We start from the raw sequence: 27,095 nt of genomic DNA, 5'->3' as shown, positions 1-27,095 counted from the left end.
AAGGACTAAAATCAGTGCTGCCAAGTGCATGCCCGACTGACAATGCAACCAATTTCGGAACAAAATTGGTCGAATAAGTCGATCGCACATGCAACAAGATGTAGGGCCGACTTGCTCGATTGGGAGTGCAATTTCAGGGCATTCAATGAAAGTGACGAAACCCTGGCGCTGCCCCCCCCCCAATGTTAAATGTCCCCCCGGTGCCCAGTGCAAGGTTATACATTACCTGGCCACGGCCTCCGCTGGCTCCGAGTACTCTCTGCTGTCCATACACACGTGCACAACGTCTTTGCCTAGTAAGGGCATGTGTGACGTCAGGTGTCACACACACAGCTATGTTACTAGGCAACCAGGTGGCACACGTGTATGGAGAACAGAGTGCGCCCAGAGCAAGCGCAGGTAACGCATCACTTGCACTGGGGGGACATTTAACATTAAGGGTATAGCATCGGGATAGCGAGGTGGTCGGATGAAACGTCATATAGCTGATTTCAGCATGAAATTGATCGGGAATCGGCCTGCGGCGTATGGGCAGCCAACCGATCTCCCTCTAATCAGATTCAATTAGAGAGAGAGATTTGTCTCTTGGTCGAATCTGCCCATCATCACTTGATGTATGGCTACCTTTAGAAAAAAAAAGGTCTGCAAGTGTCTTGCCAGTGGAGGGGGCGGAGCTTCACCTAATGAATTAAACGCCAGTGGGCGAGTTATTAACCCTGAAACCCACCAATCCTGGCAGCATTAAGACAGAGCCTTACGTAACAGACTGTCTTTTTCGCTGTAAGTATTCATTGAAAGCCAACATAATGCCACACATAGTGGTAGCATGTCCTTAGGCTTGCACTACTTTTCAAACTTGGCTTGGTTTACTTAAATATTGTTATAGTGCAGGAATGCTGAACTGAGCGTGCGGTTAGATCATATTCTGCCATCATTTATTCCCGCTCCCTCTTGATCTCCTTGGCATCTGTTCCCGTGAACCTCCGGATGGCATCTTTGTAAGGTCATCTCGGTAGCACACGGCCACACTGGAGGTATATCAGATGTCTTGTATTCAAACAAGGCTAGAGATGAAGAAACATTCAGTGGCAAAATAATGTGATCTAACAAAGAGGTGAAAGTGTTACCTAGAAAGAACAGACCAATAATTATCCGCATGCCAACAAGCTTTAATATGCTAACTACTACTAATGACCCAGGGATACCAGACCAAGGCAGGTCAGAATGACTCATGGCATAAAGCCGCACACGCTTTAAATATTTATCACCCACGGCAATGGTATTGGGCGCCGCCTTTAGGAATGGACGTTGTACAGACACACTATGGTTTACACAGCATGTTCAGTTATATAGTAAGTAGCACAACAGGGAATACCATATTACAGAGCTCGAGGAAGCACAAATCAACTTGCCCAACTGCTGAAGAGGTGTCCATCAATGTCAGCAGACATTGATTACACACTAGATTTTCACCGAGACGATCACTAATGATGAACCAGAGAAAGAAATGAGTTTCTGGGGACCATATGAGTGAATTAGCATATCACCATTTTATTTCTTCCCAGGTACAAAATATAGATAGAGTGATTGCGGCCTGACAGCCGTTTTGCAAGTGTTGCTCGCTTCCTCGCTTGTTCAGGGGCTATGGCTAAAAGTATTAGGGCCCAAACCCACTAGAAGCCTTTTCTAAGCGCTAGTGATTTGTAAAGCTCTTTCTAATGCAATGCTATGGGGGATTTTTACAAAATCATATCGCTCATGGGGATCACACACATAGTATTACAATAGCAAAAGCTTTGCAAATCACAAAGCGATCAGAAAAGCGCTCCTAGTGGGTTCCAAGCCTTAGAGCAGTGGTCCTCAAACTAAGGCCCACGGGCCGAATGTGGCCCCGAGGCTTTTTTACCGGCCCTCCACATACAAAATGTATTACTTCTAGATGCAATCAGCTACATCTTTAAAAATTGTTGGTCAGCATATACCACCCATCCACATGGAAGCCAGAAAGCAGTAATTCGCTGGTTTCCAATCAAACTCCACATCAGGTGACACTGCTGTCCAATTGGACTGCAGGTTGTCAGTCATCTGGGTATGCTTCACTGTCTGACCCGCAAAGACATCATTTTATGTATACTCTGGCCCACCAGTAGTCTGAAGTATGTTGACCCGGCCTTCCACCCAAAACGTTTGGGGACCCCTGCCTTAGAGGCAGAGGATCAGCAGGGCTCCTGGGCAATGTGTAGTGTTTAAAAGGAAATAAATATGGCAGCCTCCATGTTCTTCTCACCTCGGGTTCCAGTTAATCGCACTCAATATAGCAACCTCACAGTTAGGGAGAGTTAAAGTGGACCTGAACTCAGAACGTCCTCTGCACTCTAAAAGATAAGCAACAGCATAATAACCTTTAAAGAAAAACATTTGTTATAGCGGATACAAATCCTGCAATAAAATCTGTAGTTTGTCTACTTCCTGCTTGTATGGAAGCAGACATATAACATCTTGTTTACAAATTAGCTGCTCTGATGTAGCAGAGGAGATTCCTGAGCTGACAAAGCTGAGAGATCAAATTACTGTGGCGATTAGTCACAGATGAGGGGGAATCAGACAGGCTAAACTCTCTAAATACATCCAGGGTGCATTTCTCTATGTTTTCCTTCTGTTCTGCTCAATTCAGGTCCACTTTAAATAGAAGAATCAGCAGAGAGTAACCAAGGTGCTGCTTTACTGACACGCCTGAGAGAGCAGCAATGGATATGCAGGTGCTGTGCAGATGGGGGCAGGGACAGTGAAATGAAACCCCACTGCTATTACAAGACACAGCCATGCCCTTGGCCCAGTAAGGCAGAGAACTGGACATTCCAAGCCTCATTTATAATTGGTCCTAAATAAGAACTCTTCTAGGTTGCAACCGGCCAACAACTAGACTCCGGACTCAAAAAGAAACCAACTGAAGAACACTGAACCAGCTGACTGTGGTGCAACTGAAGAGTTCTCACTAATAAAATAGCATTCTGGATAGAGTTGATACATTAAATTCAAAAGGACTCCTGCAACAGGAGGTATGTAGAGATTGACATCTTATAACAGCCATTTAACCCCCCCCCCCCCTACATACAGAATTAATTAGGGGAAGTTGTCAGTATAGAGCAATGGAAGTCTGTGTTGGAAGAAGGTGGATGGTGGAGAAGATTCTCCTGACCAGGTGCTTCATATGCACTTAAATTTAAAGAAAATCTGTAATGAAGAAAACTCCCCTGGTGGGTACTCACCTGGGGTGGGGAAGCCTCCGGACCCTATTGAGGCTTCCCCCGTCCTCATCGGTCCCATGGCGGCGGAGAAAATCCTCCCGGAGCGGCGGCGATGTAAATATTTACCTCTCGTGCTCCAGCGCAGGCTCCGCTCTTCCCACGGAGATAGCCAAAAATAGCCGATCGCCGTCGGGCCGCTCCACTGCGCAGGCGCAAGTCTCCTGCGCCTTTGCAGTAGAGCGGACCCGACGGAGATAAGCCATTTTTGGCTATCTCCGTCAGAAGAGCCGCAATAGCGCCCCCGCTGGAGCCCGAAAAGGTGAATATTGCACAGGCTGTCGGATTTATCACCTGTGCGTTCGGGGGGCTGCAGTGAGACCGCCGTGGGACACAGGAGGACAAGTGAAGCCTTGATAGGGTGCAGAGGCTTCCGCCAACTGAGGTGAGTACCCCCCAGGGGAACTTTTTTCAGTACAGGTTTTCTTTAACCCTCTGGGCAATACAATTATATCGCTCAGGAGGTGGCGCAGCACTATTTTTTTTTTATTTTTTAAATCATGTAGCGAGCCCAGGGCCACAGGACTAGAAAAACAGTTGTGACTCTATTCAGCCTTCAAAGGAAATCGGAAATTAAATTAACTAAAGCATTTATACTTACCTGGGGCTTCCTTCAGGCCATTGGCTCCCTTGCCGTCCTCCCGGGCTGCTCCGATCGTTTGCTAGTCGGCCCATCTTTTCCTCAAGTTGCCGCCAGTCCCGCAGCACTACGCATGTGTGTCCTGGCTGTGCACGCCCCATCATGCTCCTCTCCAGGCAACAGGATCGCGATGGGGGTGCGCACATGCGCAGTACAGCATGACTGAGCAGACTGGAGGGAGCAACTTGGCCAGCCAGCAAACGATTGGAGCGGCCCAGGAGGACGGTGAGGGAGTCAGTGGCTTTAAGGGGGCTGAAGGAAGTCCCAGGTAAGTATAAATGCTTTAGTTAAATTCATCTCGGGTACACTTTAAGAACACTACATGAAAAATAGATAATGGTCAATGAATGTAATGTATCTGCCTGCACTGCAATGCAGTATATTCTGAAATCTAAGCTCTAGTTCTCCAATATCATTAGCTAGTAAATGCTCTAGTCGCTTCCCAGCTAACTCTGTAAGTATGAGGAATGATGTAGAAAACTTGCTCTACTTCATTTCTAGGACACATAGCTGCAAGGCTAAGAATCAGCCACTAGATCTCAGCAGCAGTTTTATCTGAAGCGGAGGGATGGGAGGAGTTCATTAAAATCTTCAGAGAATGCATAGAGCAGAGTCAGGAAGCCTCACATCCAGACCCCAGACATGTACCTCTAATTAAGTGGCACAGGATGCATGGTCCCCGGCTTGGGCACCTCCCATCCACAGCTGGTTTAGGTCATAATTCATAATTAGGATGTGGAAATGAAACAGACAATCATGTTATAAGATGTATGTAAACATCACACTACGTTTGATGGAGAGTGGAAGGAGGAGGGGCAACAAATGAGCTAGCAGGTGTCCTGTGAAGCAGGGAAGAAATGATTAGGCAACCACTGGTTTCCAGTAGTTTAATGATTTGTCATAGTGGATAATTGAAAACGAACACATGCTGGATTCTTGGTTGACATAACTGCAAACTGTCATCTTGGGTGAGGACTGTCTAGTGCAGGGGTGGCCATAGGGTACATCGTATCATGATCTGCTGGTAGGGCTGCTGCACACCAAGAGCTTTTCTGAGTGTTTTTAAAAACATTAGCGCTTGGGTAATGTATTTAAATCGGATGGATTACACCAGAGCGATGTGCTTTTTCCCAAAATGCAAACGCGGGTCCTGCAGCATTTTTGCTGATTTCGGAGGCGATTCAGCTTCATTGTTAAGTATAGGAAAGTGGAAAATCGCTATTAAAAGCGCTATATCAGAGCGATTTTCCAAGCATTTTTGTTACAGACGCTGTTCAGTTCCAGCTGTACTGTAAAAATATAAAAAAACCGCTACACCAAAACGCTCCAAAAATCGCTAAGCATGCTTAGAAAAAAAAAAAAATAAAAAAAAAAAAAAAAAAAAAAAAAAAAAAAAAATCGCTAGAATCGCCTTCAAAATGCGCTAAGCGTTTGCTTTTACGCTAGCGCTTTTTGGTGTGCACTGGTCCGTAGATCACAAAGGACTTCTGGGTAGATCCCACATCGCCCGTCAGTGTGACAGCTTCGACTGAAATATAATTGCATCATTTTGTGGTGCGATTATATTAACTGTTGCACTGCAAAGGACGTAGGCCCATATGCAATTCACTTTTTCTCCAAGGTGTTATTTTAACACCTGATCAATAAAATGCCTTTTAAAATAATTTACATATTTTAATACTACCTACGTTTTGGTACTTTTCCCATCGTAGAAGGCTGAAAAGTTATTATAAAGATAAAAAAAATCTTGTAGGAGAAAACACGTGAGAAAAAGTGAATCGCATATAGGCTGCAGTATGAAAGGAGCCTTAACTGGCAAGTGCAAACAAGGTTGTACTGTGCAATGATCCAGACAAAGAACCAGGGCTGTGGAGTCGGAGTTGGAGTCGAGGCAATTTTGGGAACCCGGAGTCGGAGTTGGAGTCGTGGTTTCAGAAACTGAGGAGTTGGAGTCAGGAGTCGCATGATTTTTGTACAAAAACCACAGCCCTGTTAAGTATTACACTGAGGAGTCGGATTTGAGGAGTCGGAGTCTGAGCAAATTTGGGTACCCGGAGTCGGAGTCGTGGTTTCAGAAACTGAGAAGTCGGAGTCGGAAGATTTTTGTACCGACTCCACAGCCCTGCAAAGAACTACCAAATCAAGATTCTGATCTAAAGTCATACGCTTATGTTATGCAAATGTGTTTGAAATCAAAATTACACAATAGAAGGTGACAGGCAACATTTTCTTTAAGTGTACCTGAGGTGACATGATGAGATAAACATGTGTATGTACAGTGCATTATGTACAGTGTACATTAATAACCAGGCTGTTAATATTTTTTTATTTTGCTGCCTGAAAGGAGGACTGGTTCAGACGCATTTCTGAACCAGCCGCCCACGGCAGCCCGGCGTCTCTTTTCAAAAGCTTTTCTGTAAGCGTGCAGAAAAGCATTTGTCGGCTTTCAGTGTTGCTTTCCAGCGTTTTCATCCCTACAGGGGGACACAGAAGCATGGTGGTAAACAAACGGCTAAGCGCCAGAGCAGATGACGGCAAAAACCAGGATCAAAGACAGGATCGTTTAACATTGCAGAACTGTCCGTGTGAACTAGCCCTTAAAGGGATACTGTAGGGGGTCGAGGAAAATGAGTTGAACTTACCCGGGGCTTCTAATGGTCCCCCACAGAGATCCTGTGCCCACGCAGCCACTCACCGATGCTCTGGCCCCACCTCCGGTTCACTTCTGGCAGACACAGACTATACTGGGCCTGCACAGTACGCTCCTGGTGACATCAGCGGGATCGAGGACACGGCAACGCAGGCGCAGTGGTTTTCAGACTTTAAAGTCTGAAATTCCAGAAGTGAACCGGAGGTGGGGCCAGAGCATCGGTGAGTGGCTGCGTGGGCACAGGATGTCTGCGGGGGACCATTAGAAGCCCCGGGTAAGTTCAACTCATTTTCCCCCGACCCCCCTACAGTGTCCCTTTAATTTTCACCCATGCAAGCTTCTGTGGGTACCTTGTCGGAAATATAGTTAACATCACAGATAAGCAAATTACAGCTGTAAAAGTTTTCCTGGCAGAATACAACCAATGAGGGCAGGGGAGAGATAGAAAAGGTCAATAGTTCATGTATTTTTACTCTGGGACACTTAACAGACTGCCAATGAGTTAAGACAATAAAACATTCAATCTACTTTGTAAATGTATAATACAAAACCAGGGGACATCTATAATAAGAATTAAAAAAAAAGGTCATTTTTAGGAGTAGGAGGATGATTGCAATTGTATATCTCATCAGTGTATTTTCACTTTAAATATTTTAAAAAGTTTATCTACCGTAGCGCCAAGCAACAAATCTCACATCACTGTCCAATTTAACCTATGACATTGTACGTTGCATAGCTGCAGATCTATATTTCATTTAGACCTACCACTAAGACTATACTCATATTTCCACCAACGTTGCACAGACCGTACGAGGGGAATGTGTATGTTCCTGTTTACGCTGGATGTGTTGGTAGGAATAACTGAAACTGGTCACAGCTGGCTTGTGCTCTGCCTACAGTGGTTTATGCTGGTAGTAAAGGATAGCACTTCATAACTGAAATATCTGAATACATAAGTAAGGCACAAATGGAAGTTTGCTACTCTTTAAGTTCTAAAAACACATTGTATGTCCTGGAGTAATCCATATAAGGAGTGAATTTGGCCCAATTCCAAGCTTCATACAATCTGTACAAAGTTTGCATGCAAGGCAAGTTTTTGACCATTTCATCTTAACTTTAAAGTAAGCCGTCCCCTTGACCAAGAACATATCTAAAAGTTGGACATTTTGTTTCCATGAGGTAAATGGACTATGTGGTACATTCTCCAACTGGTGGTAATATCAGAAATCAAAAGTCAACTTTAAAGAGGTAACCTAAAGTGGCAAAAAATGTGGCCAGTTTAACTACCTGAAGTTCTGGTGCCTTGCTGTCATTCCGCTCTTCTCCCTTCAGCCACTGTGCTACTCTGAAATCTGCATGCATGGCCCCGGGCCGCACTCCTGTAGCTGGGAGCTTTCTGCACTTACAAAGGGTTCGTAAAAATTGCTACCGTGCGCACGACAAACCGTCCCAACCATGATAGCGCAAACAAGGAGGTGCTCGGCGAGGGTCCGTTCATATGCAGTAGCCTGCGTCTGGCCTAGTCAGTCTGCTTTCAGAGGGGCAGAGTGGCTGAAGGGAGAGGAACAGAATTATGTTGAGGGAGCAGAAAGGGGGGGTGGGGGCGCTGGAAGAAGCCCCAGGTAATAAACTGGTCACCTTTATTCCACTTTAGGTTCCCTTAAAGAAAACTGGTGTTAAGTTAAATGCATTTATAGATATTCTGGATGTTAACTTGAACTTGCCTGCTATCTGTTTTTGCATTTGAGGTCTGTAGGCTTGGTTGTCAATCTCATGGGGGAAAATGAATGTGGTGGCTCTGTGCCCTGAATTTTGCACCTTGAGCATAAGTGAGAATAACTGTTGGTTCCCCTGAAATGTTTGACTCTCTTCCAGTTATCACAGGTAATGCCGATATACAAATTAAACAAGAAATAAGACTAGTTGCTGCGGCCAACAAACACAAGTGCTTTCAACGCATAACACCATGGGCTGTGGTTTTCCATCATAGGAAAAACTGTTCTAGATTAAGGCTCTCCAATCCGGTTACCAATATCACATGACTAGATGGTGACTGCTGGCCAATTGGAGCAATTTAGTGATACAGGAAGGGGTGGGAACAATTTAAATAGCACGTGATTCAGTCATTTCACACACAAGGGGAAAAAAAAGGTCAGTTTCTGGGCAAAGAATAGTTACCATGAAAGTCAGACATAAAGTAATCATACCATGGACCATACCCACCTATACATATCTCACAGTGTTTGATAAAGTAATCATAGTAAGGCAACGAAGGGTGGCCAATGAAATGCAAATAATTTCAGAGGATTAAACAAATTGATGCAACTTAAAAATGAACTAATTAAATTCCAGTTTGGCTGGATTTGATTGGTCCATCAAGCTGCTTAAAGTGTACCTGATTTGAATAATAATAATTAGAAAAAAAATGAATGCATACCTGAGGCTTCCTACAGCCCCCTACGGCCTGATTGCTCCCTCGCAAGCATCTTCAGCCTCCTGGATCTTTTGCAATCATCCCGGTAAATTTGGCCGGTCGGGGCAGCGCGGCCACGCACGCTCCTGCGGCCAGGAGCGCTTTGTGCCTGCACAGTAGTACTGCGCAGACGCTCTCTGTGACGAGAGTGTGGCAGTGCATGTGTAGTAAGCCCCAACTCCCAAAGTTACTAAGAGCCATAGCGGAGGACCCAGAAGGCAGAACAGGATCAGGCCACAGGGGGCTGGAGGAAGTCCCAAGTGTGTAGGATTTCTTTTTTTTATTCATCTCAGGTTCTCTTTAGACAAATAATCTCGATGTTATGCAAATGTAAAGAGAACCTGTATAATGGTTTCACTGGTTTGCTTTACTTGAAAGGATTTGGATACAGGTTTCCATGTATGGGTGACCACGACAGGCCATTAGATTTATGCAGACAAGCATGTCCAGCAGGGTTAGGGCAGGTCGAAGTTAAATTGGCAAAAGATATAAGGCTTGGAATTCATCTCGGGACATCGATGGAACAGCCATAACCACTCTGAGGGCACAGAACTCCTAGGAGAAGGTACATCTGACACTCGGTAACATTACCCTGCCAAGGCACGTAGTCACAACACAAGCTCAATCACTTGGACGCCATCTTCAATCACACTGAGAATAGATAACATTATGTAACAATCCATTTACAGTTAAATCTAATCATTCTGCAATTTCCCTAACAAGGAGCGGCCAATAATGAATGTGTTGTGCTGTTGGAGATTATACAATCACTGCAGTGGATAATCAAACAGGTGTTTTGCACTCTGTTACCATGTGACAGCTCTCATTAAGGCCAACTATCCACTATATGATGGCAGCCATATTAAGCAATCAATACACTACTTCCCAATTAGCAGTTATTAAGAAAGCTATTGTTTCACTACACCACTATTCACCACTGATTTCAGAAAAATAAATAAATCGGTTAACAGTTTGAACTGCCCCCACCACAAGCTTTATACAGAGTTATGCGCTGCTGCTGATCCCTGGTGATGGTCATGTCTAGGAGAGCTCATGGAGAAACATGTAATCAGTTTGGGAAGGTGATAAATATGCAAACCTCTGATTTGCTAGTCGTGATCATGTGCTAAAGCAGGATATGATCACAGCAAATCAGAGCCCTTCACATCTATCAGCTGATCAAACAAATCACATGCACTTCTGTATGAATAGAAGATGCTACTTTTTGAATAAAAAAAAAAAAAAAAAGGGGAGGAAAGTCCTATTGCCTGTGCAACACTGATGCCAAGAGCAGGGGCACCGGGTTGGCTCAGCATCAGTCATTTGACTAGATCTAGCCCAACCCAGAAACCGGTATATCACACAAACTGTGTAACCACTGGAGCAGCCAATCTCACCATAAAGATGGAGGTATGAATGGGTGAGCCAAGATGTAGCTGGGGGTACAAAAGGACATTTGGAGGAAGCAGTTAGGCCCCATTTACACTTTATCAGTTGGTACTCTAGGCGCAGGGTACATTTAAAACTGGCGCCATAGGTGTTGAATTCTTTGACAAAGCTCGGTAGCTTTTCTTGCTTTACTCTAACTTTCCTTAGGGCCCTTTCACACCAGAGGGATTTTTCGGCGTTTTAACGCCACGGCCGAAGTTGGCGTTTTGCTAGGTAAAAGAAAGTCCATAGACTTTCATTTTACCTTTCACATCTAACTCGGCGTTTTGGAGCGTTGCGTTTCAACACTCTCAGGAGCTTTTTCAGGGCTGTTAACAGCCGAAGTTGGCTGTTGGCGTTTCAATGATAGTCAATGGAAAACGCCAACTTCAGCGTTTTCAAAGCGTTTTACAGCTATCTTGTTCACTTATTTTTATAGAAGAAAAAAAAAAAAAAAGGACGTTTTCATATGGGCTGTAAAACTCTTTCAAAAGGCTTTGAAAACGCTATGTATTGGCGTTAAGCAAAAGGCTGACTTTCAGCCTTTTCTACCGCAGCCTCTAGTGTGAAAGAGCCCTTATTAGATCTCTGAAACTGCTCAAAACGTAGACCTTCTGCTTTCACTGTAGGTATCGGTAATCTGTAATTTATAGAACATGAGCGCAAGCAGTCCAATATCTGATTATGTGTGGCCACCTTTAGATCTAATGAGGTGATGGTCCCTTGAGAATAATTACGTGACTATAAGCAGAGTGACACTCCCACATGATTCTTCCCATCATAAAACCAATGCAATAACTGTATCTGCACGAACAGCAGAAGCAGCCAGTTAGCCGTAACAGACAACAGATCCGGAGAATTGTTTTTTACTCTCTGAAGGAGAGGTTTATGGCCATACTGATGTGCTTAGCCTCATTAATCATAATTTGCCAATGCTTTCATTTTCTAGCCTACACTGAAAGGATGACAAAGCAAACTCGCTAGTTGCTATGGTGAACAGACTAAAAATGAGACCTAATAGAATATTATGTAACCCTCCTTTGCCCCAGCGGGGACTGCAGATGTACCAGAATCATCATTTCTCTACATACTGAGGAACACTGAAGCTGCCATTAATGAATCCCTTTTGAAAATAAAACAACCCTTGCTATCGAGACAACCTTCTGCCTCTAAAAGGTCAAACGCTAAATCAATATCAGCAAAAACAAATAATGAATGGTTCAGGTGAAAGTTTGGAACAATTGCTGTATAGACACCACTGTCTGCCAGACGGCCTGTACTGTTCTATGGAGAGGGGGAGGATGATCAGGAAGCGCCTCAATGCATGACATTTAATAGAACAGCAAGTGGAAGAAACAACAAATCTCTAGCGTCATCGTCAAGGACATCGGGCAGCACTCCTTATCTTGTTCATCAATCAGTCTAAGACCGTGCGTCACATTTGACACGCGGCAGCAAGAAAAGAGTCGTGTCTGAGCACGGCAACTGCCATACTCAGATGCAACTACATGGGGGACCTCCTGCCCACCTCCAGTGCCAAGCGCTAGCAAATGCCTGGCCAGTGAATTCACTGCCTTCTGATGAGGGAAAGAAAGACCTTAAAAGGTTGCCATTTTGGTGAAGTCCCAACAGGCACTGTTTTTGATCGCTAACGAAGCGGATGCCAACAGAAACAATAGAAGCCTATGACTAGGCTGGTCACCGCATACGTTTTGCCAATAACTCATCTGTCTTCTGTGGATTTGGTTCCACCGCCACTGAAGGCACCACCACTCTGACCATTGCATGGGAGAAGTGCCAATACAGATTGGAGCCATAGCAGAAGCATGGGGCTCCCCATTGGATTGCAACAGACCAATGGGAATCCTCTCTCTCCCCAGGGAGAATTCTCATTGGTCTGTTGAAATTCAATAGGGAGACCCTTTCATTGGTCTGTTGCAATTCAATGGGAAGCCCCATAAGCTTCTGCCAGAAATGAGATCGCAAGAGTGCATATCCCACTTTTCTTTATAATGGAGTTCACAAGCAATAGTTTTTATGAAATCAGACACTTCTTTCCTGCCAACCCCTCAGCATTCTGGGGACCACCGAGTTCCATGATGTAATGAGAAAAGTTCCCATAAATGTCTTTTGAGACAGGCTACTTTCAAAAGGACCATTGGTCAAATTGTAAGGCTCTCTATTAGGGCTTTTTAAGCGCTAGTGGTTTTGAAAAGCTCTTGCTAATGCAATGCTAAGGGCCCTTTTCCACCAGCGCAAACCTGAATCGGAAAGACGCAAACCGCTAGCGATTTTACAATCGCTACGGTTTGCTTTTTAACATAGGAATCGCGGTAGGTCAATTCCACTACCGCGATTCGTTTTTGACGGGAACGCGAACGCGCAGCGGAGCGATATTTGCCGCGATTTTGCTATGCAGTGCATAGCATAGCAAAATCGCGGCCGCAAACGGGAATCGCCGGTAATTGCGATTCAGCAATCGCTAGCGTTCAGCGTGAACGCTAGCGACTGCTAGTGGAAAAGGGCCCTAAGGGGGATTTTTACAAAATCACATTGCTCCAGTGAGAACACACACATAGATAGGACAGTGATGGCTAACCTTGGCACTCCAGCTGTGACAAAACTACAAATCCAATAATGCCCCCCCGAGTTATGCTTAGAGCTGTCACAGTATTGCAATGCCTCATGGGACTTACTGGTAGAGAAAAGGGGGAAAGGGGGGAGGTCGGCACTACAGCGGGATCCATATCCAGTGCGGAGGACCAGCAGGGCTACAGCAATCCCTTGTGTGGCACATACAGCGTGCTCTGACTTGAATTTGGCAGGAGTCAGTAGGTAGAAAAAGAGTGCGGAGTCGGCACTGCTGCAAATCGTGTTTTAATACACAAGTGGTGATACACCACATAGCATATAGTAAGAAAGGTTGTAAACATACCATGAAGTGGAGGCTGTTATAAGTGGGCTGGTGGTGGGTGCTGGGTGCGGATGGAGCCTGACGGCCGTTTCACGCTATCTGGGCGCTTCTACGGAGGCTGTAGTTCCACCACAGCTGAAGTGCCAAGGTTAGCCATCACTGGGATAGGATAACATTAGCAAGAGCTTTTAAAATCACAAAGCATTTAGAAAAGCCCTTGTAGTGTGAACAGGCCCTAACTGCTCAAGAACCAGCTGATGGTAGCGTTATTCACGCACCCGTTGGCCTGTAACTTATTAGATGTCAAAAACTCTGCCCCTCATCAGCAAAACCGACCGTTTTTTTTTTCTCTTCTTACCTCTTCCAAAGCTCTGTGGACACCCCCACTTGTTTACAGTTGCAGCCTAATTGGTGGCTGCCGAGCTGGGGGCGGGCCACAGCAACACATGCTGAGGTGGCTGTGGCAACAGAGGGGGTGGGGTTTCTGACATGTAATGAATTACAAGCGAGTGAGTAAATGATTAACTCTACCACCCACCGATCCTTGCATCAATAATAATGAGCCTAATGCTAGGCATACACGGCTCGACCGCAGGCTTATCAATCGAGCCGCTGATGGCTCGATTGATAATATCCAACAGGTCCGATGACCTGCCGGATAGATTCCCCGCTCGATCCCCGCAGGTGGACAATAGAGCGGCTGATAAGGGAAGCCCGCGGGGACGAGCAAAGATCGATCCGCGTGCACAAGCGGTGACGCGCTGGCTCGATACCAGCGCATAAACGTGCCGTGTATGCCCGGCATTACATTAGCAGGCTCTTGCATATGCTGTCTTCAGGAATGGTCCTCTTTAATGCACCTCTTTTATACTGAATGGGATCGCGGGCGCTATTGCCCTGAAATGCAGGCAAACATGCGCTGCTGTTCAGCTGTGAATCGCAGCGCATGTATGGAAACATCAGAGAGTGCAGTCTATGCACTACCTGCTGTCCCTGTGATTGCGTTTCCATAAGCGTGCCTGAAAGCGCACTATATGTCAACGAGCAGTATAAAAAAAAAGTGTGTTCCATTAACTGCACTTAAAGCACATAGACTTCTGCAGCAGTTCAAAAGAACAGCTATCTTCCCTGTCCATAAGTGCTGCGGGAATCTGAAACATCCTGCCTGCTGCAGCTTACTCGAAGGTTCCAGCAATCCCATCTTCCATAGGAATGACCGCTGTCCAATTTTAACACGTAAAGACAAAAATGACAAGACTCAAGAAAACAAAAGATGTAAACACATCATGAAACAATGCTTTAGGGCTGGAACCCACTAGAACTTTCCCTAAACGCTCAGCTAACGTTATTGGATGGGCCAAATTCCACTGGAGCGATTGCGATTACCAAATCGCAAAATGCAGGACATACAGCATTTTTTAGCATTCAGCGTTTCTGTAAAGTATATAAACGCTGGCCTAATCGCTCATTAAAACTTACACAGAGCAATTTTGCAAGCGTTTTTACATTACTGCACACTGTAACAAAATGAAAATTAATTGAAAGGACCAATCAGAATTCAAACCGCTAATCGCTACACAACCGCTGGCAAATTAATTACACTTTTTAAAATCCCGAAAACGCTCATGAAATCGCTTACAAACCGCTCATACAAAACACTAGGGATTGAGATTAGCTATAGCGTTTTGAAGTGGGTTCCAGGCCTAAAACAAATATGAAAAACATACATGCTTTCAGACATAAATATGAGTGGGCTGTGTACAGAGGTGGTGTTAACCAAAACAAATAAACCACAGAATCTGAATAACGTATAAATGCGCAGTTTGACTAAGGGTGCATTAGCATTGCATGTAGAATACTTCCTTCCGTTTTCTGCAATGAAGGAAGGATCAGCGCCTGCTAGAACAGATTAGCAACATTCAGAAGAGCCGTTATCCCCTGTGGTGAATGCCTGCATTGCATAAGCAATTCTTGACTGGGGCCTGGTCAGGCTATATATGGCTGCACTAAGCCCCTCTCATCAGCTGAGCATGCTGGGACTTGTCATCCCACAGAACCTAGTGAAGTCATCACATCTGACTTTGAACACACATTACATGCTGGGACTTCTAGTCATTTAGAAACCAATAAATGGTTTTCCAACTCTCCTCTGTGATAAACTGACGTAATGGACCCTTCAGATGACTTCACCCGTAATAAACCAGAAGGATACTGGCAGGGCATGCGGTGCTATTCTACTTTAGGGCACCCAGCAGGAAACCTCATAGGGAACAGTTCTCTGTTTACAGCACCCTCTACAGCACGAAAAGCGTTCCGATTGGCTGAATAGTGTGGGCGTAGTTTACTACAACCTATCTGAAGCCTAGCAGTTCGAGAGACCACTGTCCACCCAATCACGTTAGCGGAATATTTTCCCTGAGGTTTACTACTGGGTCCCCTAAACTAGACTTGCGCTGGAGCGATTCACTTCGGGTAGACAGACTTGGCATTTCAGTTCTTGCAGTACCCTAAGTAAATACTGAATTTCCAGAAAGGTTATTGATAAATATCATAAATTTTACATAGGGCTAATTAGATTTGGAATACTAATGAATCATTTACCTGACAGCTTGATTATTGCACTGTGGAGCAATCATTAGCTTCACAAATCTGTCTAGCCCTGTGCAAAGATTAAAATGTCACTAAGCTCTGGGACCCAACATGGGGTGCTTTGAGGCAATCGCAAAGTGCCCACGATATAACGAATTTCAGAAGTGCCACAATTACACTAGAATGATCGCAATTTGGCTACTGTAACCACTGCTCTGGGATCACTCCCAAGTTGCTGCAAGAAGCAATTTGCAATCGTTCTGTGATCGCAATGCTGTTAATGGTACCACCCCATAGGTATCCAATGTAGTAGCGCTGCAAACGCCCTCCTAGAGTCCCGGACCTTATTCCAGTTCTTGAAGGACAAAAAAAAAACAAGGCTAATTTGAGATCACATCTGTAGCCATAATCAATGTTATTGATATTCTACTACTGCCTATCGTAACCTAACTCTCACATTGACCCTGTCCACATAGATCTAACACCACCTACCAACTTAACACTAACCCATCCTCGGCACTAATTCCATCCCCTGATAAATCCTGTTGCTACGTACCGTGCGCTATAAGCTGGGGCTGCCATGTACAATATTATTAAGTATGGGGCCTTAAAATTACTAGGCGTAAGTAGGCAACATAATTACCTGTCTCATTGCAAGTCCACTACAATAAACATCATTCTGGGATTTGTAGTGCTCCATAACCCAACACACAGCCCCTAAGGCATCTTATTTTAGACTGGCAAGGTATGCTGGGATATGTAGCACATACATTTGAAATCGGCGCCGGTAGACTTGGGCGCAGGATACAGCAGGTATATGGCTGATCCTGCTTCTGCACAAGTCCGGGCCGTATTAATTACTATTCCCCCTCCAGGCCGCCATGGATAGTGGGGGAATGATATACTTCAGCTTCCAGCGATTGCTGGAGGCCGAATTATTGTGTTTTTTAAACAACCTCGGCTCCGTCTTCTGGCGCAGCCAACGTTACTCACTGAGCGATGCTCAGTTGTGATTCCTGTTATGGGATGCCGGTTATGGGGTGCCGGCTGCGCCCAAATCTAGCAGCGCCGAAAAGCACTGCTCCGTTTGTAGCGCCCCATAACCCAATATACCGATCCCAAAGCATCCTATAATAGACTAGCAAGCTTTGCTGGGACTTTTAGTGCTCTAAAACTCAATACAAAGCATCATATAATAGACTTGCAAGGTATGCTGGGACTTGTAGTGCTCCATGACCCAATACAAAGCATCATATAATAGACTTGCAAGGTATGTTGGGACTTGTAGTGCCCTATAACACAATATACAGCTCCCAAAGAGCCCTATAATAGACTGGCAAGGTATGCTGGGACTTGTAGTGCCCCATAACACAACATATAGCCCCCAAAGAGCCCTATATAAGACTGGCAAGGTATGCTGGGACTTGTAGTGCTCCAGAAGCCAATGACTAGCTCTCTATCAATTTCCGTTATGCGCTGGCAGGGAGCCTTTGGACTTGTTCCCAAGCAGCTGTCTCCTCAGCCAAGGCCCGACACTGACAGGCAATGAGAAGCTCTCCTCTCCCCCACCCTATTTATTAACCCCTCCGCTCCCCGTCACCCTCAACTGTCACCTTAACTGCTCGCAGGTGTCTTTCCTGTCACATATCTGTCAACTTTGACATTTGTATTTACCTGAGATCCGCCCTCGACCAGCTTCCAAGCCGCTTCCTCTCTATTGTGTGAGCGGAGGGAAAATGGCGGCTCCGGCTTCTCCGGCCTCGCTGTGCTCCCGCCTCCCCATTGGCCGGGGGCGTGCGGCGGCAGCTGATTGGCCGAGCCGCTGTCTGTGTTGCTACGGGCCGGCTGGTTGCTGGGGTAGAATGTGGCAGCCGGAGTCTTGTGAGGGGAGAGGCCGAGGGTGAGGAGGATGGGGAGGGAGTGTTGTTATCACTGTGCACAATGGCAGGGAGGCTGACAGGTGCACCTGAGCTTCCCCCATTGCTGTGGATGGATGAGTTTGTTCCTGTGGAGAGAGGCCAGGCCTTTTGCATAATAAGGTGAATAGCTTGTTACATAGTTATTTTGGTTGAAAAAAGACACACGTCCATCGAGTTCAACCAAAGCCTTGTGAGGAATTAGAAGCCAGTAAAGTCTATTACACATGTTAAGGTGGCCATACATACATCTAGCGACTTGGTGGCCGGATCGACCAAATGGGTGGTGCCAACTGCTTGGTGGTAGCGGCGAGCGATTTCGGGACAAGCGAGAGATGCAACGAAACCACTGGTGAAGTTCCCCTAGTGCAGGGGTCTCAAACTCGCGGCCTGCGGGCCATTTGCCGCCCTCGGTACAATATTTTGTGGCCCTCGCCGGCAAAAACTTCCTTATAGTTCGCTTCAGTGCTCCCAAGTAATCTGCCACATCTCCGCCGATAAACGAGGGCTGCAGAGCCCCCAAATCGCCCGGTGGGCATTTCCTGGAAGGGGCAGAGCTTTCAGCTCTGCCCCTCCTGACGTCAATCGCTGGACGGATCGCCGCCTCTCCCCGCCCCTCTCTGTGAAGGAAGAGTGAGAGAGGCGGCGATGCGCCGCGATTGTGAAATACCTTATGCGGCCAAGCCTCATCCTGACTTTGCCTCCTGCGGCCCCCAGGTAAATTGAGTTTGAGACCCCTGCCCTAGTGTATAAACGTACATGTGCATTTATGCATTACCTGTCCTGTGTCGCAGTCCCCTTCCGTCCGAATCCACTGCTCTTCCATTAGCGGTATACACTCCGCCGGTGCACGTGTGAGACGCCACATGCACCACGCCGGCGGTGTGTATACCGCTAATGGAAGAGCGGCGTATTTGGAAGACAGATGGGCACCGCGACACAGGACAGGTAAATGTGTAAATGCACATGTACGTTTATACACCAGGGAGGCTGCAGCGGACCAATCCTGAGAGATTTTATGCTGATATTGATCAGGAATCGGCCTGCAGTGTATGAGCAGCCGACAGATCTCTCTCCGATCAGAGAGAGGTCGAATTTGTCCATTGTCGTTAGATGTATGGCTACGTTTAGATAATCCTTGGCCCAGAAGGTAATTTTGGGCTGCCACAGCTGAGAATCAGGCTTATACACCCTCCCTCCTCCAGGCCAGCGCTGAGACCCCAGAAGCTTGTGGGTGTGCGCCTGTGTAGTAGAAAGAACCTCTTCATGTTTTGGCGGGAAAAAACAGAGACCAAAAGGGTCCATTCTATCCTGCGGCTAAACGGGGGTCCCTTCACCCCCGAACCCACCCCCGCAAACTTGGTCGTGAAATTTTCGTTTCCTGGAGGCAGGGCTAACGGCTGCAGCCCTGCCTCTAGTCGCGTCTATCAGCCGCGCATTGCCGCCTCTCCCCCGCCCCTCTCAGTGAAGGAAGACTGAGAGGGGTGGGGGAGAGGCGGAGGTACGCGTCTGACAGACGCGTGTGGGGCAGGGCTGCGGCGGTTAGCCCTGCCCCAATGCGGAAGCGCTCCCCCGCTGTACGGAGGGGATTTGGGGGTGAAGGGACCCCCGTTAAGCCGCGGGATAGCGGCGTTTTAGCAGGGGCACACATGCCCCTGCTATCTATGAGGTCTGAAGCGAGATTTATTCTCGCTTCAGACTCTCTTTAAGAAGACGCAGAGCTGGAACAGCCCGGTGTAGGAGGATGGGAGAAGGCTTTGGATTATACAGAGGCTTCTCTCTTCTCTATATTGAGGTGAGCATGCCTGCGCAGTACGGGAGGAGAGCGTGGTATGTGGAGGATGCCATATTTATATCCTTTAAAGGGCACCTAAACTGAGAGGGATATGGATGTTTCCTTTTAAACAATACCAGTTGCTTGTCAGTCCTGTTGATCTCTTTGGCTGCAGTAGTGGCTGAATAACACACCTGAGACAAGCATGCCGCTAATCCAGTCTGACTTCAGTCAGAGCACCTGATCTGCATGCTTGTTGAGTGGACACAGGAGGAGAGTCAGGCAACTGGTATTCTTTTAAAAGAAAAATCCATACCCTTCTCAGTTTAGGTTCCCTTTAAGAAATCCCAGTTGCCAGGTCTGCTGGTCTATTTGGCTGCAGTAGTGTCTGAATAACATCAGAAACAAGCAATAAAAAAAATGTCAGAAACACCTGATCTGCTGCATGCTTGTTTAGGGTCTGTTGCTAAGGCCCCGTTCACACTGCGCGCGTTTCTAGCCGCGTTTTGGAAACGCGTGCGGGAGACAGACACGCACGACATCAGACAGTGCATAGAGTGCACTGTCTGATGTTCACACTGCATGCGTTCCAGACCTGTGCGGTCCGGGAACGCATGCTGCACGCATTTTTTGTAAAAACACGTGGCTGTCCCATTCACTTTTCAGTGATGGGATCAGCCACGCAACGCACACAAACACGGATGGCGTGCATTCGCATGCGTTGCGTTCCGCATGCATGGCCATCCGCGTTTGTGATGTGAACGGGGCCTAAAAGTATTAGAGGCAGAGGATCAGCAGGATAGTCAGGCAAATGGTATTGCTCGGGTACAAATTGAAATATTTACCTATAGCAAGGCAAGCCTCGGGATCCTATTGAGGCTTCCCTCCCTGCCCTGATGTCCCTGCCTCCTCTTCTTGCGACGTAAGCTCGCCCACCCATGCGCAGTAAGCCTGAACCACGGACTCTGCGCTATTGTGCAGGCGCGGACGGGCTCGCGTGTCTACTGCACGGCCACACTGCAAAAGTAGGAGCTGCGAGGCCTGGATGTGGAGAGGGGCTGCGCCCGTAGGACCACCGAGGGAGACCTTAATAGGATCATTAGGCTTCCCTATTTTCAGGTGAGTATCTTATTTGGATCCCAGGCTTCAGCTCAGAATCGCTTTAAAAGGATATAAATATGGCAGCTATTCCATATACCCTCTTGCTTCAGTTGTCCTTTTAACTGCTTGACGTCCGCGTCACGCCAATGGGTGTGGCCGCGGCGGCAGCCCCAGGACCAGCTAACGCCAATTGGCGTAAAGTCCTGGGGCAGCAGTTTGCAGGCGATCACGCGCAGGCTGCGCGCGCATCTCCTGCTTGGTGGGCGGAGCGGAGCTAAACCTTCAGTCTCGGAAGACTGTTAAACGGCGAAACCGCCGTGTATTTACATGTACAGCGCTGCGATCAGCAGCAGCGTTGTACTGCGGACAGCAGTGTAACACGCCTGGGGGACAAGAGAGCGATCGGCTCTCATAGGCAAAAGCCTATGACAGCCGATCGCCGTGATTGGCCGGCTGGGGGGAGGGAGGGGATTTAGAAATAAAAAGAAAATAGCAAAAAATATAAAAAAAAAAAACCCCAACAAATAAATATTTATTAAAAATAAATAAATAAACACAGGGGGGGGGGGGGGGGAATCAGACCTCACCAACAGCGAGCTCTGTTGGTGGGGAGAAAAGGGGGGGGAATCACTTGTGTCCAGAGTTGTACGGCCCTGCAGCTTGGCCTTAAAGCTGCAGTCGCCAATTAAGCTTAAATTGGCCTAGTCACTAGGGGGGTTTAACACCATAGTCCTCAAGAGGTATCTGATAATTTATTTGCCAAATTCAGAGGCCGAATGTGGAGGGACAGAGAAGCACGGCATGATGGCGAGGGACCAGGAGGACTTCAGGGGGCTGGAAGAAGCTCCAGGTAAGTAACTGATCACATTACTTTTCACTTAACACTGGCCTGGAACCCACTAAAAGCGCTATTGCAATCGCTAGCGAATTTGTGACAGCGTTTTGCAAGTGAGTTTGGGAGCGATTTCCCTGCTCCTATACAATACATTAAAATAAAAACGCTCCCAAAATGCTGCATGTCCTGTGATTGCGATTTCCTTAAAGGGTTAAAGGGACTCCGAGCACCTCTCATGGGTATGACTGTAAGCATACCCACAAACAATTGAGTGTGTCAGCACACTTACCAGCCACTTGTTTTATCCAAACTGCCCCTGGTATTGCCGCTATAAAATGCATGGGGCCAGACGACTTCCAACAAAGTCGTGCTATGACCCCTCTGGAGGAGCCTCTTGCAATGGCCGTGTCACTTACTCTTCCTGCTTCATTCAGTGATGCACTTCTTTAACAGAGAAGACAGGGATAACCCGGAAGTTATAACATAGCCAAGATGGCAGCTGTGATTTTTAAATTGAAACAGAATGAAAACTATTTGGTTTAGAACGGCGATTCAGGCATCAAATGAAATAGGAGAGCACAAGCTACAGAAAGGTATGCATCTTTAAAGGGAACCTAAACTGAGAAGGCTATGGATTTTCCTTTTAAAATAATACCAGTTGCCTGACTCTCCTGCTGATCCTGTGTCTCTAATACTTTCAGCCACAGCCCCTGAACAAGCATGCAGATCAGGTGCTCTGACTGAAGTCAGACTGGATTAGCTGCATGCTTGTTTCAGGTGTGTGATTCAGCCACTGCTGCATCCAAAGAGATCAGCAGGACTGATCCAGATTTACATCACTTTAGCCTCTAGGCACAGATGTTCTGGCACCCTACACTTTGCCTTCCATGAACCTGGCCTCAATGTCACTTCTCCCTTACCTCCCCTGCCCTGTGTAGGTAGCCACAGGTGTCCCCTAATACTGAGTGTACCTCTGGCTACCTAATACTAAGTAGCTAGAGGTGCCCCTGACTGAAGGGAGATCTTGTCATTTGAATGCCGAGAGCTGGGTAAGTAACCTTTCATTTATGCTCCACTTGGGACGGAAAAGAGGGAAACACTCGAGGGGAGTGAGCCACCTTTCCATCATCAGACGCCTGAAGGCACATGCCTACAGTGCCTTATAGTAAATCCAGCCCTGCCAGTATTCTTTCAGAGATAAGAATGTCAGAAATTAAGAAATGTGTGACTTCTAAGCAAATGGTAGGTTGAAGCCACTGCCTAGAAATGTGCAACTTGCCAGCCTTAGCTACGTGCTGCTGAGCCAATCGGTGTTGGGGATATTTCCAACCCCATGGCTTGTCAACCAGTAAAGGCTCATACACACATCAGACTATAGTCTTTGGAAAATGAAAGATCACAGACCAATCTTACCACCCTTCATGTAGTATGAGAGCCATACCTTCACAGTCTTTTCTATGGAGCTGAACTCCCCATCAGAAAAAAATCTTTGCAAGATGCTGCACACAAAGATGCTGTACAGACACAAAAGATCAGTATCTGCAAAAGATCTGTTCCTGCCACAGATCCGTTCCTGCAAATTGCATTCATAGTCTATGAGATCTGCAGATCATCATACACACCTTGTTTAACAGACATTCATCTGCAGATCTGAAAATCCATCCTGGTGGATCTGATCTGCAGATGAATGTCTGTTAAACAAGGTGTGTATGATGATCTGCAGATCTCATAGACTATGAATGCAATTTGCAGGAAAAGATCTTTCGCAGGAACAGATCTTTTGCAGATACTGATCTTTTGAATGTCTACAGCATTTTTGCGTGCAGCATCTTGCAAAGATTTCTGTCTGATGGGGAGATCAGCTCCATAGAATAGACTGTGTAGAGTATGGCTCTCATACTGCATGGAAGGGGGTAAAATTGGTCTGTGATCTTTCATTTTCCAAAGACTATGGTCTGATGTGTGTATGAGCCTTAACAGTACCATGGGATCAGGGGGAACTAATGTGCCTAGAGCAGTGTTAAAATGGATCTGAACTCATGCACGTGACGCAAGGAAAACACATGACGCATAATGCTGAAAAAATGTACAGAAGCACGCAAGGCCGTTACATACAGTCAGAGAGCAAGCTTACTGAATTGGACTCGTTGTCAACCTTTGTATAATTATTTTTCCAAGTTAAACTTTGGTTAGTTGCAATCTCATAGTTCACTCTGCAGTAATGCTTACCAGCGTTTAATATTTATTGTAGATGTCAGAAGTGCCCCAGCCCAGACAGTTGGAATGTTAATTGGGATGGCAGCCATAATTAAAGTTCCACGAGGAATAAAAAGCCGCCGATTGCCAAACCTCCTCCTGCTTATCACGGACGGTGAGTGTTAAATCATAATAAAGTAATTAGCAAACCTGCCTACTCAGTGACATAGTTCAATTATGTTTTATAGTTAGGTAATTACTACAACTCCCAGGCTGTTGTACAGCAATGCAAATGTCTATCCTGCTACATGTATGCAAACACACACACACACTTTCGACATTTGGAGTCTGATTCGATTATTACCTGTGGGCTTTCAATAGCCCAACCCCAACTCATTCTTCTTTCTATTTCTTTTTCTTTTGCATGATTATAAGGCAATAAGCTGCAAAAATTATCTTGCATGCCCAAGTGTGAAAAAAATTGCTAGTAAAAATGAAAAGTCTTATTAGGCTTGTTTCACAGTTGGATGCTGCATTGCACATACTGTAAAAACAGGATTGCAACAGATCAGAGAGAAAAGTCGCATTGTGCATACAAGCAGGGCTGTGGAGTCGGAGTCGAGGAATCTGAGCAATTTTTGGGGACCTGGAGTCAAAGTTGGAGGTTTCATAAACTGAGAAGTTGGATTTGGATGATTTTTGTACCGACTTCACAGCCCTGGTAAGTATTAGGCTAAGGAGTCGGAGCAATTTTTGGTACCTGGAGTCGGAGGTCTCACAAACTGAGGCGTTGGATTCGGATGATTTTTTTACCGACTTCACAGCCCTGATGTAATGCGACGCATAGAGTGACACGTACTTTACATGAAAAGTATGCTGCAGCTGTAAATGTGCATGTTTTCTGATGCTGCACAGCACACCTCACGTTGTTCTGCCCGTTTCCACTTTTTTGCTTACATGCGCATGTGGATGTGCCATTACAATATAATCACATTGCATTTGCTATATTGTCCAATGCAACGTGTTAGTGTGAAAGCAGCCTTAGTGGTCTGGGGATCTTTTCTACGTATTCAGTTATTGTTTTAAAGAGACATTTAAGCCTCTTTAAAAATCAGTTTTTAGCTTTTATTTATGTTAAGGATCTATGCCTGACCTAAAACGCCGCTATCCCGCAGCTAAACGAGGGTTTTATCACCCTCAAATCCCCGGGGCAAAAACAGGAGAGCATTTCCTGGAGGAGGCAGAGCTGTCTGCAGTAGCTCTGCCTCTCCTCGCATCAATCCCCGCTGTTTTCCGCCTCTCCCCACCCCTCTCAGTCTTCTTTCACTGAGAGGGGTGAAGGAGAGGCGGAGATCCGCGTTGGATTGACGCAAATGGGGGCAGAGCTACAGCGGTAGGTTCTGCCTCCCTGGGCAGCAAAATCGACGACGAAGAAAGTCGTAGATTTTTGCCCTAGGATTTGAGAGTGATAAAACCCTCGTTCAGCCGCGGGATAGCGGCGTTTTAGTTCGGGCATAGAACCTTAACATAAATAAGAGCTAAGAACTGATTTTTAAAGAGGCTTCAGAGTCTCTTTAATGGGGGCCATACATGGTACAATTTTTTTCATCCAATCTTACTTATATGTAGTATAAGGGTAAATTAAGTGAATATACTGAAAGGATAATTTAGGCAGTTCCCTTTTATTACATAGAAATGGTAAGATTGGATGAAAAAATTGTACCATGTATGGCCACCATTAGGCTGGTTTTACACTGCAAAGTTTTGTGAGCATCGCATTGCACCCTCGATAGGAGCCTTCATATGACCCTGTGCCACATATGCATATGTGACGCACTCTCTGCTAGACAAGGTAGTATGTCACTGGGATTCCTGTCAGACCATGCATGCGTTCTGCATCGCTCGTTCACCCTTGCTGCGTCGCCCATTGACTTGCAGTGCTGCATAATCCGTGCGATAGGCACGGAGTATGTGGCAATATGCTGCATACTTTGCAAAAGAAATGCGGCAGTTTGGATACTTCCGGCGCACACGTGTCGCATTACGTGATAGCAAGGAGTTTTGAATCAGGATGATACCATTTATTGGCTAACTTAGAGATGGATAAACAGTGAGCTTTCGGCTTATAAAAAGCCTTCGTCGGACTGGTTCCTCTGATGTGATCGGAATAGAATCACAAAATACTGCTATTGAAAAAGGGCCTTGGCACGTTTAGTTCTTGGCGAGTTACTGCAGTAACAGAATACGTTGCAGAAAGTCAAGGTTCCGTACACAACCTGACTCGACCACCCTCCTGGATCAGGTAGTAGTAGGTTTTTGTATTTCTAAAGGTTCGTACACACGCTCTATTTGCAGAAACGACGGGTCCGCTCAGTGGATCGTTCAGAAACAGCCTTATCAGTCTGCAGACAGACTGTACACACGCTCTACTGTCGCTGGAACGCCCACCCAGCGGGAGGGTCTGACGGACCCGTAGTTCCTGCAAATAGAGCGTGTGTACGAACCTTATGACTGCCTCAGGTTCTCTTTAAGCATGACTGCTGCACAGAAACTCTGCTTGGGTGCTTGTCAAGCAGCCTGTTCTGTTGAACGACCAACACCTTGATGCAGGGACAACAGAAGAGCAAATCTGCATCATTAATAATTTCACTATCGACTTCAGAAGACATATTTACTCAGGGCGTAGCAATAGTGGGTGCAGAGGTAGCGACCGCATCGGGGCCCTTGGGACAGAGGGGCCCCGTAGGGCCCTTCCTCAACTACAGTATTAGCTCTCTATTGGTCCTGTACTCATACTAATCACTTCTATAGATACTTTGAATAGTGGTAATCATTAACAAACTGTTTCCCATCCCCTTCTTGCACCTCAGACACTGTAGTTGCCATTGGCAGATTTTGGTGTACCATATCAATTGTTATGTATAGAGTGTTTGGGGGGGGCCCCACTGTAAAACTTGCATCAGGGCCCACAGCTCCTTAGCTACGCCACTGTTTACTCACAATACACTCTTGCTGAAGATGATCAGGAACACTTGTTTTGTGTGTGGCTTAAGAAGGGCAAAACTAGGACTTTGATGATCTATGCTTGGTAATGTGATTCCAGTCTGCCAACTAGAACATCTCAGTATTGTATTAACACTAAAGTTGAGTTGTTTTCAGTAAGTTCTGTTTACTCTGCAGTTCTTGTGATTATATCAACAGCTTGATAGATACCACTGACACAGGTCCTGCCAACTCAAACACTGAAGCTGGTGAATTCTGGTTGGTGACATGT

General features: G+C 46.2%; 1 protein-coding gene and 1 long non-coding RNA gene across 6 annotated transcripts in view; one reads left to right on the top strand and one right to left on the bottom strand.

The window, feature by feature from the left end:
• Positions 1-17,831, bottom strand: part of IP6K2 (inositol hexakisphosphate kinase 2) — a 48,779-nt gene extending 30,948 nt beyond the window's left edge. The window contains exon 1 of the mRNA XM_068252692.1: positions 17,674-17,831. The gene's annotated coding sequence lies outside the window, so the exon portion shown is untranslated. The remainder of the gene's footprint in view (positions 1-17,673) is intronic.
• A 76-nt stretch (positions 17,832-17,907) lies between these two features.
• Positions 17,908-27,095, top strand: part of LOC137532304 (uncharacterized) — a 312,890-nt gene continuing 303,702 nt past the window's right edge. For all 5 annotated transcript variants that reach the window (XR_011023901.1, XR_011023903.1, XR_011023904.1 and 2 more), the window contains exons 1-2: positions 17,908-18,038; positions 23,877-23,996. This is a non-coding gene — a long non-coding RNA (uncharacterized lncRNA). The remainder of the gene's footprint in view (positions 18,039-23,876; positions 23,997-27,095) is intronic.

The sequence above is a fragment of the Hyperolius riggenbachi genome, chromosome 9 (genome assembly GCF_040937935.1).
Source record: "Hyperolius riggenbachi isolate aHypRig1 chromosome 9, aHypRig1.pri, whole genome shotgun sequence".
Classification (NCBI taxonomy): domain Eukaryota; kingdom Metazoa; phylum Chordata; class Amphibia; order Anura; family Hyperoliidae; genus Hyperolius; species Hyperolius riggenbachi.
The sequence above is the reverse complement of the archived record's forward strand: the minus strand, read 5'-3'. Positions and strand labels throughout refer to the sequence as shown.